The sequence below is a fragment of the Carcharodon carcharias genome, chromosome 26 (assembly GCF_017639515.1).
Source record: "Carcharodon carcharias isolate sCarCar2 chromosome 26, sCarCar2.pri, whole genome shotgun sequence".
Classification (NCBI taxonomy): Eukaryota; Metazoa; Chordata; class Chondrichthyes; order Lamniformes; family Lamnidae; genus Carcharodon; species Carcharodon carcharias.
In genome coordinates this window covers 32,424,378-32,440,477 of record NC_054492.1, presented here as the reverse complement: position 1 = coordinate 32,440,477, position 16,100 = coordinate 32,424,378, and the positions used below count along the sequence as shown (strand labels likewise).

The following is a 16,100-nucleotide window of genomic DNA, read 5'->3' as shown; positions in this document are numbered from 1 at the left end:
CCCAAGGAACTTCACTGGAGATTAGATGGGATTAGAATAGTTAGGTACTTGTTTGACCAGTGCAGACTCGATGGGCTGAAGGGTCTTTTTCTGTGCTGCGGGCCTCTATGACTCTATGAGGCGCATTAACAAAGTTTGACACCAAGCCGCGTAAGGAGATATTAGGACAAGTAATGTGGTAGGCTTTAAGAAATGTCTTACATGGGGAGAGGGTGATGGAAAGCCAGAGAAGTTTAGAGAAGGAATTCCAGAGCTGAGGGCCTAGGCAGCTAAAGGCAGAGTTGGTGGAGTGATGAAAGTCGTGGATGCGCAAGAGGTCAGAGCTAGAGGAGCGCAGAGATCTCGGTAGGTTGCAGAGTTATAAACAAATCCCTTTTATTTTCTGATACCTGAATCCTATCCACATGCTGACGGGTGTATGGAACATATTCAATTAACGAACTGATCCCACTCACTCGATCCAAGCTATTTCCAGCTTTTTAATATGTCCCATTTCACACATCACTCAATTGGTATGTCAGTGCCAATGTCTCAGAGGTGTGACTGCGCAATCGGACCCATCATTAGAAAGTAGGAGTATTTTGTACAGGCAGTAGTGTCCCTAACCTTACCTTCACTTTCAGAACTCCATGTGAAATGACTACATCAGCAGTATTTATTCAGTTGGGTACTTGACTGTGTTTGGCCAAGGAGCTGGCTGATATCACAAAAATATAATGAATAATAGCTGATGAATTGAAAGAAGGTAATTAGAAACACAGATAATTTTACTTTGAACTACGCGACCTCCCTCACAAAGACATCAGCACAAGTCCCAGCAGTTGATCTGAAGGTTGCTCTGTATCCTACCTGAAAGCAGATTAGCATTTACAAGCTTCACTTCAGTCAGTAGATTTTAAGTGAGGTACAAGTGCTTTTACTAGGTTTTGGAAAATGCATATTTTTTGACTAAAACATTGCAAGTTAACCATATTATTGCTTATTTTCATCACATAAACCAGAACTTCACCAATGCATAAATCTGTCTTCACTGTACACCACATTTAGACCAGGATTTTCCATATTTACACTTTCCTCTCTGCAACTGTAAAATGAATTGGTGAGTTGTGGGGTTTGTAGGGTATAAACGATGGACTGAGAAGAACACAACTGGAAACCTCCAGTCTTAATATCTGTTTTTTCTCCCCCCGCCCCAGTATCCCCTCCTCCTTTCCTTCAGACAATTACTCTTAATGAGATTGAGTTAAACAGACCACCTTCCAGTACTTGATCATTTCAAATGGAGAGGAATTTCTTCCCTCAAAAGGTCAGGAAATTCTCCAGCCCAGAGAACTGTGGAGGCTCAGTCATTGAATATATTCAAGACTGAGATTCTTGAAATATTGGGGAGTCAGGGGAACAAGCAGGAGACAAAGATCCGATCAGCCATGATCATATTGAATGACAGAGTAGGTTTCAGTATGTCCTACTCCTGCTCCTATTTATTATGCTCTTATGTTCTTAGTTGTGCCTGTTCGTTACCTGTGACCTTAGGCAGTTGGTGTTGGAAAACCATTCACACAGGGTGCAGTAGGGGTGGGGGTAAGGGTGGGGGTGGGAGAGTGAGAGGGAGGCTGAATGTATCACAGTCTATCTAGCTTGATCATGTGCAGACCTGATGTTTGTGGATATGACCTTCCCATCAAGCACCACCCAACAGTGAACAGGAACAGAAACCTGGGCTGAAATTTGTTCCTCCAAACTTCAAAGCACTTGGACCAACTGTATCACCTAGTATCACCCAGCACAGGGGAAATTAACCTGGCCCACGATGGCTCAGCAGCACAATGGGTGTTGTGCCTAATCACTGGCCCTTCAGGGGAGGTCAAACTGATTCTCATTTTACCACCTGTCTTCATGTTGGCCTCCGTTAATTCCTCATCCTGAATTTAGGAGAATACAGTAGAAATGAACTTGCATTTATAAAGGGGAGTGGGGTCATTTTAACATTTAGAGATAGTGTAAAACAGGTGCTGGTGGAAGAAGCAAAGTGGAACTTGGCCACATCGTCCACATTACAGTTTTCCTGCCTGACTTATTTCAGAAAACATCACATCAGTCAAGCTGAAAGAAAGTCTTGCATTTATGTGGTATCTTTCACAATTTCTGGATGCCCCAAGGAGCTTTACAGTTAAGAAATACTTTTGAAATGTAGTCAACCTTGTAATATTCTTCAAACCTTCTTCCAAGTAGTACCATAGGATCTTCCGCATCTACCTGAGAGGGCAAATTGGGTGTCAGTCTAACGTCACACCCAAAAGATGGCGCCCCTGGCAGTACTGCACTCCCTCACTACTGTGGTGCAGTAGTGTTTAAGCCTGGACTATATGCTCAAGTCTCTGAATTGGGATCTGAACACATAACCGTCTGACTCTGAGATGTGAGTGCTACTACTGTGTCATAGGGCCCCTGGCCGAGCATGTTTTTGAAGGTGGGAGGGCATGTAAAATATGTCGGGTGACTAGCCCGCTGCCTTCCTGCCCGCCCCCCTGACCTGGTCCCACAATGCAGGGATGCGAGGAAGGCACCAACTAGCCTGACTAGCCTTAGGCCTAATGAGGCCTTTTACATGGCCAATTATTGTCCACTTAAGGGCCTCAATTCATCTCCTCTGCCATAATACACTGGGCAGTTGAAGGCAAGCGAGAGTGGGAAGGCCAATTTTTTCATCCAAGTTGGTGAAAAGGCAGGAAGGAAGGGGGGGGTGGTATATCCTTTGGACAGTGCCCTTTGTGCTTCGGAGGCATTCTCCCCCTAAGATTGTAACTTCCCTGTCTGGCCTCCTAAAGCTGCAACCTACCCACTCCATACAGTGCCTGATCCCTCCCCAGCCAAAAAGCTCTGGAATTACCTGGGTCTGGTCACCGTCAATCTTCTTTTTGGGTCTGCTTGCAGTTTCAGCAATACCTGCTACTGATTTCTGGCCGGCAGCTCTCAATGGTGGGACTGTGAAGGAAGCAGGTATAAATACTGAGTTATAAGTGAATCCAGCTATAAATAAGGAGTTATAAGATTAAAAATGAAGTAGGGTTTAAAAATTAAATGCAGAGTTCATCTGCTGGACAAAGATTTAAAAGTTCATAAACGTGCCTGGGCATAATTGTGTGCTCAAGGACACCAACATCCTGTGGCATAGAATATAATATATCCTCTAACACAAGGCAGCCCTGGAAAAACAGGAACTGACCTCTACACCACTTAAGCAAGGCACTGATAAATCATAAGATACTACAATCTAACAATGGATAACCTAAAAGATGACCCTAAATAACTTGTCAATTACTGCACCTCTTAGTATCCTGTTTGCAAAAAGGATGCTAACTAAACTGAAGGATGTTGACAAAAACAAAGGATGTTGTCCAGCACAAGCACTGAAGATGCTTCCTGTTGGTTCAGTTCTTTTATAGTATAAATATTGGAACTACACAGTAGGATTTTTAGCTTTGTTGGATTCACCCAGCATCTCTCAAAGTAAAGGAATAGCTGCTGTGGTATTGTGATGATAGGTCTCCCCTTAATTAGAATGGAGGGATCTTGCTTGCACCACACCACGGCCCCCATCCCACCCCACCCACCAAGTAAAATCCAGCCCATGGTATAACATTATGCTAAATGACAAGTGACATTTAACACAATTACATAATTTAACACAGTAATAGGCATTACAAAACAAAACTCGAGTTGGGAAAGATTACCATACCAGAATTATTCCAATATTATTTTCTGATTGCACTTCATTCAAATTTTTATATGGATCTCTTGGGTGTAAGAAATTAAATATTCACATTATAAATATGTAAGGGCGGTATGATTATTATTCTTAACACCAATGAATGTAAGGAGTAGAAGCTGTAGTTTCAGAAAAATCTCAACACCTTTCGCAGCTTCCAAATACTCCTGTTAATGTAAGCGACTCTTATTGTGCTATACTTTCAAACAATGTCGTGAGTTCCATTGCTTCTCCATGTTTGAAAGTTGGCAGATTCAGATGTCCATGTTTCCTCTTGTAGCTTTGCAGCCCTGACATCCAAAACTCTGCTGCCCATATCCTAACATGCGCTGAGTCTTGTTCACTCATTACCCCTCTTCTCAATGAGTTATGTTGGCTCCTGGTCCAGCAACACCTTGCTTTTAAAATTCAAGGGGCGGGTCTGGTAGCAGGACTGATATTTGGGGAGGTTTGGTGGTGAGGGGAGGAGGCAAGTGCTGTAGGATTATCACTGGCAAAATGACGAGGCACGTTAGATCAAATTCTTTTCGCACAGTGATGTTGTAAAACAGGTATCGGTGAGTCACCAGCCCTTTTTACATTGCTCCACATTATTGTTTTCATACAGCACAGCATTAGTCATCAACCTACATTCTGTTATCCAGCTCATCCTAAAGAAATGCACAACCCTTCAAACAAAGGATGCTTTCAGTGAACTGATTACATTGCAGGATCTCCTGAGCAGCCTGCTAACAGACACATCACCAGAGATGCAGCGAAGCCAGTACACCAACTCTGATTTAGAAGAACGAGCCTTCTGCAAATGAGATTCCAGCGAACTCCTCCACCAACCTACACTGGCACATTTTGCACTCTTGAGTCACAAGCGTGGCATCCTATTGTTAGATGTGCGCTTATCCTGCAGGTTTTTCCTTTGCTGTGGTACACGTCACGTCAGTTACATTTTGTGTCAGTTCTATTTCATGTCAATTATCCCACGTTTAGCAGCTTGAGCAATAAACACATTTTTAACACAATCGAACTTAATGTTGTGTGATATTGTGAAACAGGTGACATTGAGTTGACAGCCTGTTTTACATCTTTCCCAAAGACCTCCACAAAAAAGAAAATAGAAAAACTTGCATTTATATTGCGCATTTCACAATCATCCAATGTCCCAAAGCTCGATACAGTCAATATTTTTGAAGTATTGCAATGTAGGAAACATGGTGGTCAATTTGCACACAGCAAACTCCCACAAACAGCAATGTGATAATGACCAGATAACCTCATCTTTTGTGATGGTTGATTGAGGGGTAAAAATTGGCCAGGATATCAGGGATAATTCCTCTTCTTTGATGTAGAGCTATGGGATCTTTTACATCCGGCTGAGAGAACAGGGTAATGTCCCATCCAAAAAGATCATACCTCTAACAGTGCAGCACTCCTTCAGTACCGCATTGGACTACCAGTCTAGGTTTTTGTGCTCAATCCTGGAGTAAAATCTCACTATCACCCATTCTACACTGTCACGCAAAATTACAATGGCCTTCCAATCCATGAATCTCTCATGAATATGAAGATTCGCTTTACTAATTCCTAGGCTGAGGGGATGGTCCTATGAGCAGAGACTGAGTAGAATAGATTTATAACCTCGGAGTTTAGAAGAAGGAGAGGTGATCTAATTGAAACGTATGGGAGAGAATTTTTAGCTGGTCGGGCAGGCGCAAGCCTGACCTGACTGAGTATATAAAGATGCGTGATGATGTAGGGCGAGCGTCCCAATGTCATCGCGCACTCGCACAGTATTGCGGTTGGCAGGCGTGCGCTGGAGTCAGCAGTGTGTCCGCCAACAATTAAAAGGCCTATTAAGACCATTAAAAAGGTCATTGAAAGAAACTTTTCGCTGCCCATCCAGCCTTACGTTTGGCGGGCAGGCGAATAGGCCGAGCGGCCTTTGCATTTTTTAGGAAACATCACCCACGGGCGGGATGAGGTTTCCAACATCAAATAAAAATAAAATAAAATTTTTTAAATTTAATTAACAACATGTCCCTGCTCATGTGACAGAGTATATAACATTTTAGAAATCTTTATTTTTTATTTTGAAAAACGTTCATCTCCCTGAGGCAGCTCTGTGCCTCCGGGATCTTTTCCAGTGCGCACCCGTGCGCATGCGCAAAGTTGCCCCTCGCCGTCCTCCCCCACCACCAACACAGGTAGCACTGAGCGCAGCCGCTCACGTTTCACGCTGGGTGGGCCTTAATTGGCCCTGATCGCGGGCGGTGGTCACCGAGCCTGCCCAACAAGGGAAAAATCCTCCTCATGAAATTCTTAAGAGCTTGACAGGGTAGATGCCATGCCCGGGGAATCTGGAACATAGAATCACAGTCTCAGAATAAAGGCTCAGCCAGTTAGGGCTGAGATGAGGAGAGATTGACCCAAAAGGCTGTGAATCTTTGGAACCCTCTGCTTCAGGGAGTTGTAGATGCTCAGTCATTGAGTATTTTCAAATCAGAGATGGACGGAGTTTTGGATATGAAGGGATATAGGAATAGTGCAGGAAGATGAGCAAAAGATCAATCATGATCTTACAGAATAAAAACAGAATTACCTGGAAAAACTCAGCAGGTCTGGCAGCATCGGCGGAGAAGGAAAGAGTTGACGTTTCGAGTCCTCATGACCCTTCGACAGAACTGGGTGAATCCAAGCAGCGGGATGAAATATAAGCTGGTTTAAGGTGGGGGGGGGGGGGGGGATGTTGGGTGGGGGGAGAGAAGTGGAGGGGGGTGGTGTGGTTGTAGAGACAAGCAAGCAGTGATAGGAGCAGATCATCAAAAGATGTCACAGACAAAAGAACAAAAGAACACAGAGGTGTTGAAGTTGGTGATATTATCTAAACGAATGTGCTAATTAAGAATGGATGTTAGGGCACTCAAGGTATAGCTCTAGTTGGGGTGGGGGGGCATAAAAGATTTAAAAATAATGGAAATAGGTGGGAAAAGAAAAATCCATATAAGTTATTGGAAAAAACAAAAGGAAGGGGGAAGAAACAGAAAGGGGGTGGGAATGGAGGAGGGAGTTCAAGATCTAAAGTTGTTGAATTCAATATTCAGTCCGGAAGACTGTAAAGTGCCCAGTCGGAAGATGAGGTGCTGTTCCTCCAGTTTGCGTTGGGCTTCACTGGAACAATGCAGCAAGCCAAGGACAGACATGTGGGCAAGAGAGCAGGGTGGAGTGTTAAAATGGCAAGCGACAGGGAGGTTTGGGTCATTCTTGTGGACAGACCGCAGGTGTTCTGCAAAGCGGTCACCCAGTTTACGTTTGGTCTCTCCAATGTAGAGGAGACCGCATTGGGAGCAACGAATACAGTAGACTAAGTTGGGGGAAATACAATTGAAATTCTGCTTCACTTGAAAGGAGTGTTTGGGCCCTTGGACGGTGAGGAGAGAGGAAGTGAAGGGGCAGGTGTTGCATCTTTTGCGTGGGCATGGGGAGGTGCCATAGGTGGGGGTTGAGGAGCAGGGGGTGATGGAGGAGTGGACCAGGGTGTCCCGGAGGGAACGATCCTTACGGAATGTCGCCGGGGGGTGAAGTAAAGATATGTGTGGTGGTGGCATCATGCTGGAGTTGGCGGAAATGGAGGAGGATGATCCTTTGAATGCGGAGGCTGGTGGGGTGATAAGTGAGGACAAGGGGGACCCTATCATGTTTCTGGGAGGGAGGAGAAGGCGTGAGGGCAGATGCGCAGGAGATGGGCTGGGCACAGTTGAGGCCCTGTCAACAACTATAGGTGGAAAACCTCGGTTAAGGAAGAAGGAGGACATGTCAAAGGAACTGTTTTTGAAGGTAGCATCATCAGAACAGATGCGACGGAGGCGAAGGAACTGAGAGAATGGGATGCAGTTCCTACAGAAAGCGGGGTGTGAGGAGCTGTAGTCGAGGTAGCTGTGGGAGTCGGTAGGCTTGTAATGGATATTGGTGGACAGTCTATCACCAGAGATTGAGACAGAGAGGTCAAGGAAGGGAAGGGAAGTGTCAGAGATGGACCCATTCTAATCTGTCTCTCTCTGAACTTACTGCACTCCGTTATCTCAGGTCCAACGCCAACATTGTCACCAAACCCGCTAATAAGGGTGGTGCTGTTGTAGTCTGGCACACTGACCTCTACCTCGCGGAGGCTGAGCGTCAACTCGCAGACACTTCCTCCTACCTCTCCCTGGACCATGACCCCACCACTGAATATCAAGCCATTGTTTCCAGGACTGTCACTGACCTCATCTCCTCTGGAGATCTTCCTCCCACAGCTTCCAACCTGATAGTCGCTCAACCTCGGATGGCCCGCTTCTACCTCTGAACCAAAATCCGCAAACAGAACTGTCCCGGCAGACCGATCGTGTCAGCCTGCTCCTGCCCCACGGAACTCATTTCTCGTTATCTTGACTCCCTTCTCTATCCCCTTGTCCAGTCCCTTCCCACCTACATCCGTGATTCCTCTGACACCTTATGTCACATCAACAATTTCCAGTTCCCTGTCCCCAACTGCTTCCTCTTCAACATGGACGTCCATTCCCTCTACACCTCCATCCCCCACCAGGATGGTCTGAGGGCCCTTAGCTTCTTCCTCGAACAGAGGCCCGAACAATCCCCATGCATCACTACTCTCCTCCGTCTGGCTGAACTTGTTCTCACACTGAACAATTTCTCCTTCAACTCCTCTCACTTCCTCCAAATAAAAGGTGTGGCTATGGGTACCCGCATGGGCCCCAGCTATGCCTGTCTCTTTATGAGGTATTGATTCCTTGTTCCAGTCCTACTCCGGCCCCCTTCCACAACTCTTTCTCCAGTACATCGATGATTACTTTGGTGCAGCTTCATGCTCTCGTCGGGACTTGGAAAAATTTATTAATTTTGCTTCCAATCTCCACCCCTCCATCATTTTCACATGGTCCATCTCTGACACTTCCCTTATCCTTCCTTGACCTCTCTGTCTCAATCTCTGGTGATAGACTGTCCACCAATATCCATTACAAGCCTACCGACTCCCACAGTTACCTCGACTACAGCTCCTTACACCACGCTTCCTGTAAGGACTCCATGCCATTCTCTCAGTTCCTTCGCCTCCGTCGCATCCGTTCCGATGATGCTACTTCAAAAACAGTTCCTCTGACATGTCCTCCTTCTTCCTTAACTGAAGTTTTCCACCCATGGTCGTTGACAGGGCCCTCAACCGTGTCCAGCCCATCTCCCGCGCATCTGCCCTCACGCCTTCTCCTCCTTCCCAGAAACATGATAGGGTCCCCCTTGTTCTCACTTATCATCCCACCAGCCTCCGCATTCAAAGGATCATCCTCCTCCATTTCCGCCAACTCCAGCAAGATGCCACCACCAAACACGTCGTCCCTTCATCCCCCCCGGCGGCACTCCGTAGGGATTGTTCCCTCCGGGACACCCTGGTCCACTCCTCCATCACCCCCTACTCCTCAACCCCCACCTATGGCACAACCCCATGCCCATGCAAAAGATGCTACACCTGCCCCTTCACTTCCTCTCTCCTCACCGTCCAAGTCCCAAACACTCCTTTCAAGTGAAGCAGCATTTCACTTGCATTTCCCCCAACTTAGTCTACTGCATTTGTTGCTCCCAATGCGGTCTCCTCTACATTGGAGAGACCAAACATAAACTGGGCAACCGCTTTGTAGAATACCTGCGGTCTGTCCGCAAGAATGATCCAAACCTCCCTGTCGCTTGCCATTTTAACACTCCACCCTGCTCTCTTGCCCACATGTCTGTCCTTGGCTTGCTGCATTGTTCCAGTGAAGCCCAACGCAAACTGGAGGAACAACACCTCATCTTCCGACTAGGCACTTTACAGCCTTCCGGACTGAATATTGAATTCAACAACTTTAGATCTTGATCTCCCTCCTCCATTCCCACCCCCTTTCTGTTTCTTCCCCCTTCCTTTTGTTTTTTCCAATAATTTATATCGATTTTTCTTTTCCCACCTATTTCCATTATTTTTAAATCTTTTATGACCCCCCACCCCCACTAGAGCTATAGCTTGAGTGGCCTACCATCCATTCTTAATTAGCATATTCATTTAGATAATATCACCAACTTCAACATCTCTGTGTTCTTTTGTTCTTTCGTCTGTGACATCTTTTGCTCCTATCTGCTCCTATCACTGCTTGCTTGCCCCTACAACCACACCACCCCCCTCCACTTCTCTCCCCCCACCCAACATCCCCACCCCCACCTTAAACCAGCTTATATTTCACCCCTCTCCTTGGATTCACCTAGTTCTGTTGAAGAGTCATGAGGACTCGAAACATCAACTCTTTTCTTCTCTGCCGATGCTGCCAGACCTGCTGAGTTTTTCCAGGTAATTCTGTTTTTGTTTTGGATTTCCAGTATCCACAGTTTTTTGTTTTCATGATCTTACAGAATGGTGGACGGAGCGGCTGAATGGCCTGTCCCTGCTCCTATTCAAAGTCTGCTGCACCGGGCAATGCTAAGATCGATATGGCATCTTGAGGCATGATCTTACCGAGATATACAAGATAGCAAAGGGAATGGAAAAAGCCGACTTCAGTTACTTTAAATTAAAATGCTCCTGTTGGGCAAGGTGACATGAGCTAAAAATAGTCAAAAATAAATGAGGTCTGACATTAGGGAGTTCTTCACACAATGGGACTAATTTGGAACCTGTGTGGTAGCGTAATAACAGTAATAGTGAGTTAAAAGCTTGCTTTACATCTCTCCTGTTTTGTCATCTTCCCTTTACCAAGTCCCACAAAGTCAAAATGACCCAAAGAGTAACCATAAGATGATGAAAGCTTATAGCAGAGAAAGACACCATTCAGCCCATTGAGCCTGTGCCAACTCCTTGAAAGGGATGCTCAAATTTAGTACCACACACGCCCAAACATTTTCTTCATAACCTGGACAAACTCAATACATCATCAATACATGGAAGAGAGGCAAAAGAGAGGAGGCAGAAACCTCTGAATTATTTAAGAAACAATTTGATGCCGAAATGGTGAGGGGTGTTGGAGGCAGATGGGGATGTGGAGTGTCTTTTAGGGGTGGGTGAACTGAGATGGATCAAATGGTCTTCCTCATCTGTATTTATTTTGTGATCTTATTAAAAAGGAGCAGCAAGGAGGTGAGCTACATTAGGGAGTGAAACTCATTGAGACATTTAAAATTCTTACAGGGCATGTCAGGGTAGAGTTAGATAGGATGTTCCCCCTGGCTGGTGATTCTAGAACCAGGGGACACAATCTCAGAATAAGGGACAGGCCATTTAAGACTGAGATAAGGAGGAATTTCTTCACTCAGAGGGTGGTGAATCTTTAGAATTCTCTATCTCAGAGGGCTGTGGAAGCTCAGTCATTAAGTATGTTCAAGACAGAAATTGATAGATTTCTGGATACTAATGACATCAAGGGATATGGGGATAGTGTAGAAAAATGGCACAGAAGTAGATGATCAGCCATGATCTGTTTAAATGGTGAAGCAGGCTTGACATGCTGAATGGCCTACTCCTGCTTCTTTATTCCTATGTTCCTAAGTGTTGTTCAGGTAACACCAAGCTCAACTGTAAAAGCCCGCAGCTTTTATAAAGAGGGGGAGAATGAGGGAGGTGAGGATTTGAAGTATTGATTAGTCTGGAAACAAAAGAGTTAGCCTAGGCGATGATGCATTGAATTGTGATCTCAACACAGTAAGGATGCAGGGATAAGGGAGAAGAATGGGTAGAATGGGATATTTACAGCTCAGGAGGAACAAGAGAAGTGTGCTGTATTGATTAAACAGAGAAGAACATGTAAGGTAGTGATGAAGAGAGAGAGAGGAGTTGGAGGAAGCCACTGTTCTCACACCATTTTTCCACTTACTGATCTTTGATGCCAAACAAGTCTCGCTGGGCTTAGCACATTGCTTGACATAATGCTCTGCCTCCAGTTGCAGTAATGAAACACTTATATTAGTTGTTGTGAGGCCTCACTTTCTGTATTAAATTATATTTAAGTGTTGATCAGCATGCTTGGAATATCGTCACAGCAATCAACTCTTTTCATCGTTCTTCTAATTTTCTCTTCTTTCCCTGTAGATAGCGCCATCTTCCTGGGATTTGGGTCCACAGACATCAACATCCCCCCACTTCCTGTCCCAGGAATCTAGTCTTCATGTGTAAATTGAGACAGTGAGGCCAGGATTGACCCTATCAGTCCTTCACGCTGCCACTGCTAGTACATATTGGGAAAGCCCTCATCACTAGCCTATGATTTTATGATCAAAATGGATGATCCCAAATTGAGCACTGAAGGACTATTTAACTATGGGGGTTATGGCTTTAATTATCCTCAGTTATAGTCCACACGTTAGGGATGGGCAATAAATTAAGGCCTAGTCAGCGACGCCCACATCCCAAGAATGAAAATAAAAAATATCCACATATTCCATCAGATTATAGTTTATTAATAAAAGCAAAATACTGCAGATGCTGGAACTCTAAAACAAAAACAAAAATAGCTGGGAAAATTCAGCAGGTCTGACAGCATCTGCGGAGAGGAAGACAGAGTTAACAATTCGAGTCCGTGTGACTCTTCATCAGAACTGAAGAGAAATAGAAATGAGGTGAAATATAAGCTGGTTTAAGGGGGGGGTGGGACAGGTGGAGCTGGATAGAGGGCCAGTGATAGGTGGAGGCAAAGAAGAGATTGCCAAAGATGTCATAAATAAAAGGCCAGAGGGGCGTTGATGGTGGTTCTATTATAGTTCTATGTTTGTTCACTGTCAGTTTTATTCTCTGCTCTTTTTTCATGTTCCTTCCTGTTTATCTTTTACTGTCTCTGGTATGTTGCCCTTTTAATGTTTCTTTGTTACTCTCTTGTTGGCTCTCTATTACTCTCACTCCTTCCTTCTGTGCTTTTTTACCACTGTCCCTTACTCCCGTGTGTCTGTCATGGAATCTTACAGCACAGAAGGGAGCTATTCAGCCCATTGTGCCTGAACGAGCTCTTTGAAAAAGCTAACAAGTTAAGCCGACTGCCCTGCTCTTTCCCCATGGCCCGGAAGATTTCTATTTTCAAGTATTTATCCAATTCCCTTATGAAAGTGCATTGAATCGACTTCCATTGCCTTTTCCTACAGGATATCCCAGATAATAACTTGCTATGTCAGATAATTCTCCTTATCCTCCCCCCTGCTTCATTTGTCAATTATCTTAAATCTGTGTCTTCTGATTACAACCCTCCTGCCAGTGGAAACTGTACATTATCAAAACTCTTCCTAATTTCGAACACTTATTAAATCTCCCCTCAGCCTTCTCTATTCCAAGGAAAAGAAAGTCAGCTTTGCTAGTCTCTCAAGTCCCTTATCCCTGGTATCATGTTGCTCTCTCTCTTTCCCTCTGTGATTCGATCTCTCTTATTGTCTCTCTGGGACCAGATTCATGGGAGGGATGGAGCGGAGAGCAGCTAGAAATGACCTGGACAAGAAAGGGGTGGGAGGGAGGGAGTGGAACCCAAAGCAGGCAGAGGTATGCTCAGAAATGAAGGGATACTGAGTGATCAGGATGCACATATCCTTTGTCTACTGTACAGGTGTTCTTCATCAGGAAGTTTACACATCATTAGGTTGTGTCCTGCAGCAGAGACAGGGATGTTGTCTTTGCTTTGTGTGCAAGTATCAGAGTGATTCAGATGTGAGTGGAGACATTTGTGAATAAACTCATAGCAACATTTGCCAATCACTGAATAATTGCCATAAAAGGAAGCCTTTCATTTGTAGGTATTTTCTTTGTGCATTGGCTAAGATTAATTGGCTCAGCAGGTCTGACAGCATCTGCGGAGAGGAATACAGTTAACGTTTCCAGTCCGTATGACTCTTCATCGGAACAGTTCTGATGGAGAGTCATATGGACTCGAAACATTAACTGTTTTCTTCTCTGCAGATGCTGTCAGACCTGCTGAGTTTTTCCAGCTATTTTTGTTTATGTTTCAGATTTCCAGCATCTGCAGTATTTTCCTTTTATATTAATTGGTTCATGTCTGCTTATCTTGGCAGTTGATTTTTGGAAGACAGAAATGGACTGTGGCCTCTCTGCATCTCACCTGTGCCTTGTTGCAGGAATAGTGCTTTGAAGAAACAACTCCTCAGATGGCGTAGGGGAGTTACATGCTGGTTGTTCACCCCAAGCAATAGTGCATAAGTTTCTTCAGTCCACTAGCTATAAGGTTCCTAATGTGAAATGAGTTTGTCCAGTCTCAGCATAATCCCACAACATAAAAGTGCTAATCTCACTTGGTTTGATTATTGTGAGGAGTGGAAAAATGTTATATTGGTGAAATACAGGTGGGTTTCTTATATTGGTTTCCAATGATGCACAAGGAGCTTTACTTCTCTGTCTAATTGTATTATACATGACCTAGAAATAATGAAACACTGGGGCTATGTTTATAGACAGAGCTGTACTCTACATTAACTCATGCTATACTAAAGAGTGCTTGATGGGTAGGTGGAGATGGAGCTTTCCTCTGAATCTAACCTGTACCGATCAGGCAATGTTTGATGGAACAGTATTCTATTTCTCAGCACTAACATGTTTTCACCTTCATGAGCACAAAACTCACCAAAACAATCTCTGAATATAAACATGGATGATATGGATCGTGCTGGCTTTGACATTGCCAAGTAGGATTTTCTGATGCCATTATATTAGCATTACCCCTCTGATATTCTGTCTTTAGGTTGGCTTGTTTCATTTATCATTGCCTCTTTCATTTATCTATTCCATTTTCTTTTTCCACATAATTCTAATCTCTCCAGTGTCCATTCCCCAGGTTTATATCAGCCTGAGCAGTATTTAGCTACTTTTTTTTCCAGTGAATAATTACACAGTCTCAAAGCCATTTAAATAGGAGACCTTTGCCCTCTCGATACTGCAATGTTTGTTCTGCCTTTGTTCCCTCTAGATTTCACTATTTCAATGTACTTCCATCTTTCACCCTCTTTAAACTGGAACTCATCCAAAACTTTGCTGCTCGGATCCTAACTTGCACTAAGTCACGTTTATCTATCAACCTGTTCTCACTGACTTATAATGACTCCTGGTTGAGCAACTCTTCAATTTTAAAATTTGTACCCTTGTGCTCAAATCCCTCTATCACCTTGCCTCTCTCTCTGTCTGTGATCTCCTCCAGCCCAATAGCCCTTCAATTTATCTGCACTCCTGCAATTCTAGCCTGTTTTACAATCCCAACTTTAATCACTTTACCTTTGAAGGTATACCTTCAACTGCCCAGGCCCTATGCTCTGGAATTCTCTCCCTAAACCTCCCCATCTCTCAACCTATCTCTCCTCCTTTAAGATTCTCTTTAAAATCTACATCTTTGACAAAGCTTTGACCAGAGGTGAGGTAAGAGTGACTGTCCTTGACATTAAGGCAGCACTTGACTGAGTTTGGCATCAAGGAGCCCTAGCAAAACTGGAGTCAATGGGAATCAGGGAGAAATCTCTCCGCTGGTTGGAGTCATACCCAGAACAAAGGAAGATAGTTGTGGTTGTTGGAGGTCAATTATCTCAGATCCAGGACATCACTGCAGGAGTTCCTCAGGGTAGTGTCCTAGATTCAACCATCTCCAGCTGCTTTATCAATGACCTTCCCTCCATCGTAAGGTCAGAAGTTGGGGATGTTCACTGATGATTGCACAATATTCAGCACCATTCGCAACTCCTCAGATGCTGAATCAGTCCATGTCCAAATACAGCAAGACCTGGACAATATCCAGGCTTGGGCTGACAAGTGGCAAGTAACATTTGCACCATACGAATGTCTGGGAATGACCATCTCCAACAAGAGAGAAGCTAACCACCACCCCTTGACATTCAATAGCATCACCATCACTGAATCCCCCACTATCAACATCCTGGGGGTTACCATTGACCAGAAACTGAACTGGACTAGCCATATAAATACTATAGCTATAACAGCAGGTCAGAGGCTAGGAATTCTGTGGTGAGTAACTCATCTCCTGACTCCCCAAAGCCTGCCAACTATCTACAAGACACAAGCCAGGAGTGTGATGAAATACTCCTCACTTGCCTGGATGAATGCAGCTCCACCAACACTCAAGAAGTTTGACACCATCCAGGACAAAGCAACCTGCTTGATTGGCACCCCATCCACAAACATTCACTCCATCCACCCCTGACAGTGGCAGTAATGTGTACCATCTACAAGATGCACTGCAGGCCCTCACCAAGCCTCCTTAGACAGCACTTTCCAAACCCACGACCACTACCATCTAGGAGGGCAAGGATAGCAGACACATGGGGTGCCACCATC

General features: G+C 44.6%; 1 long non-coding RNA gene across 1 annotated transcript in view; it reads right to left on the bottom strand.

Moving 5' to 3' along the window:
• Positions 1-728: 728 nt before the first annotated feature.
• Positions 729-16,100, bottom strand: part of LOC121269781 — a 31,546-nt gene continuing 16,174 nt past the window's right edge. Inside the window, exons 3-4 of the long non-coding RNA XR_005941413.1 lie at positions 2,891-2,985; positions 729-849 (exon numbers count right to left, since the gene is read on the bottom strand). This is a non-coding gene — a long non-coding RNA (uncharacterized LOC121269781). The remainder of the gene's footprint in view (positions 850-2,890; positions 2,986-16,100) is intronic.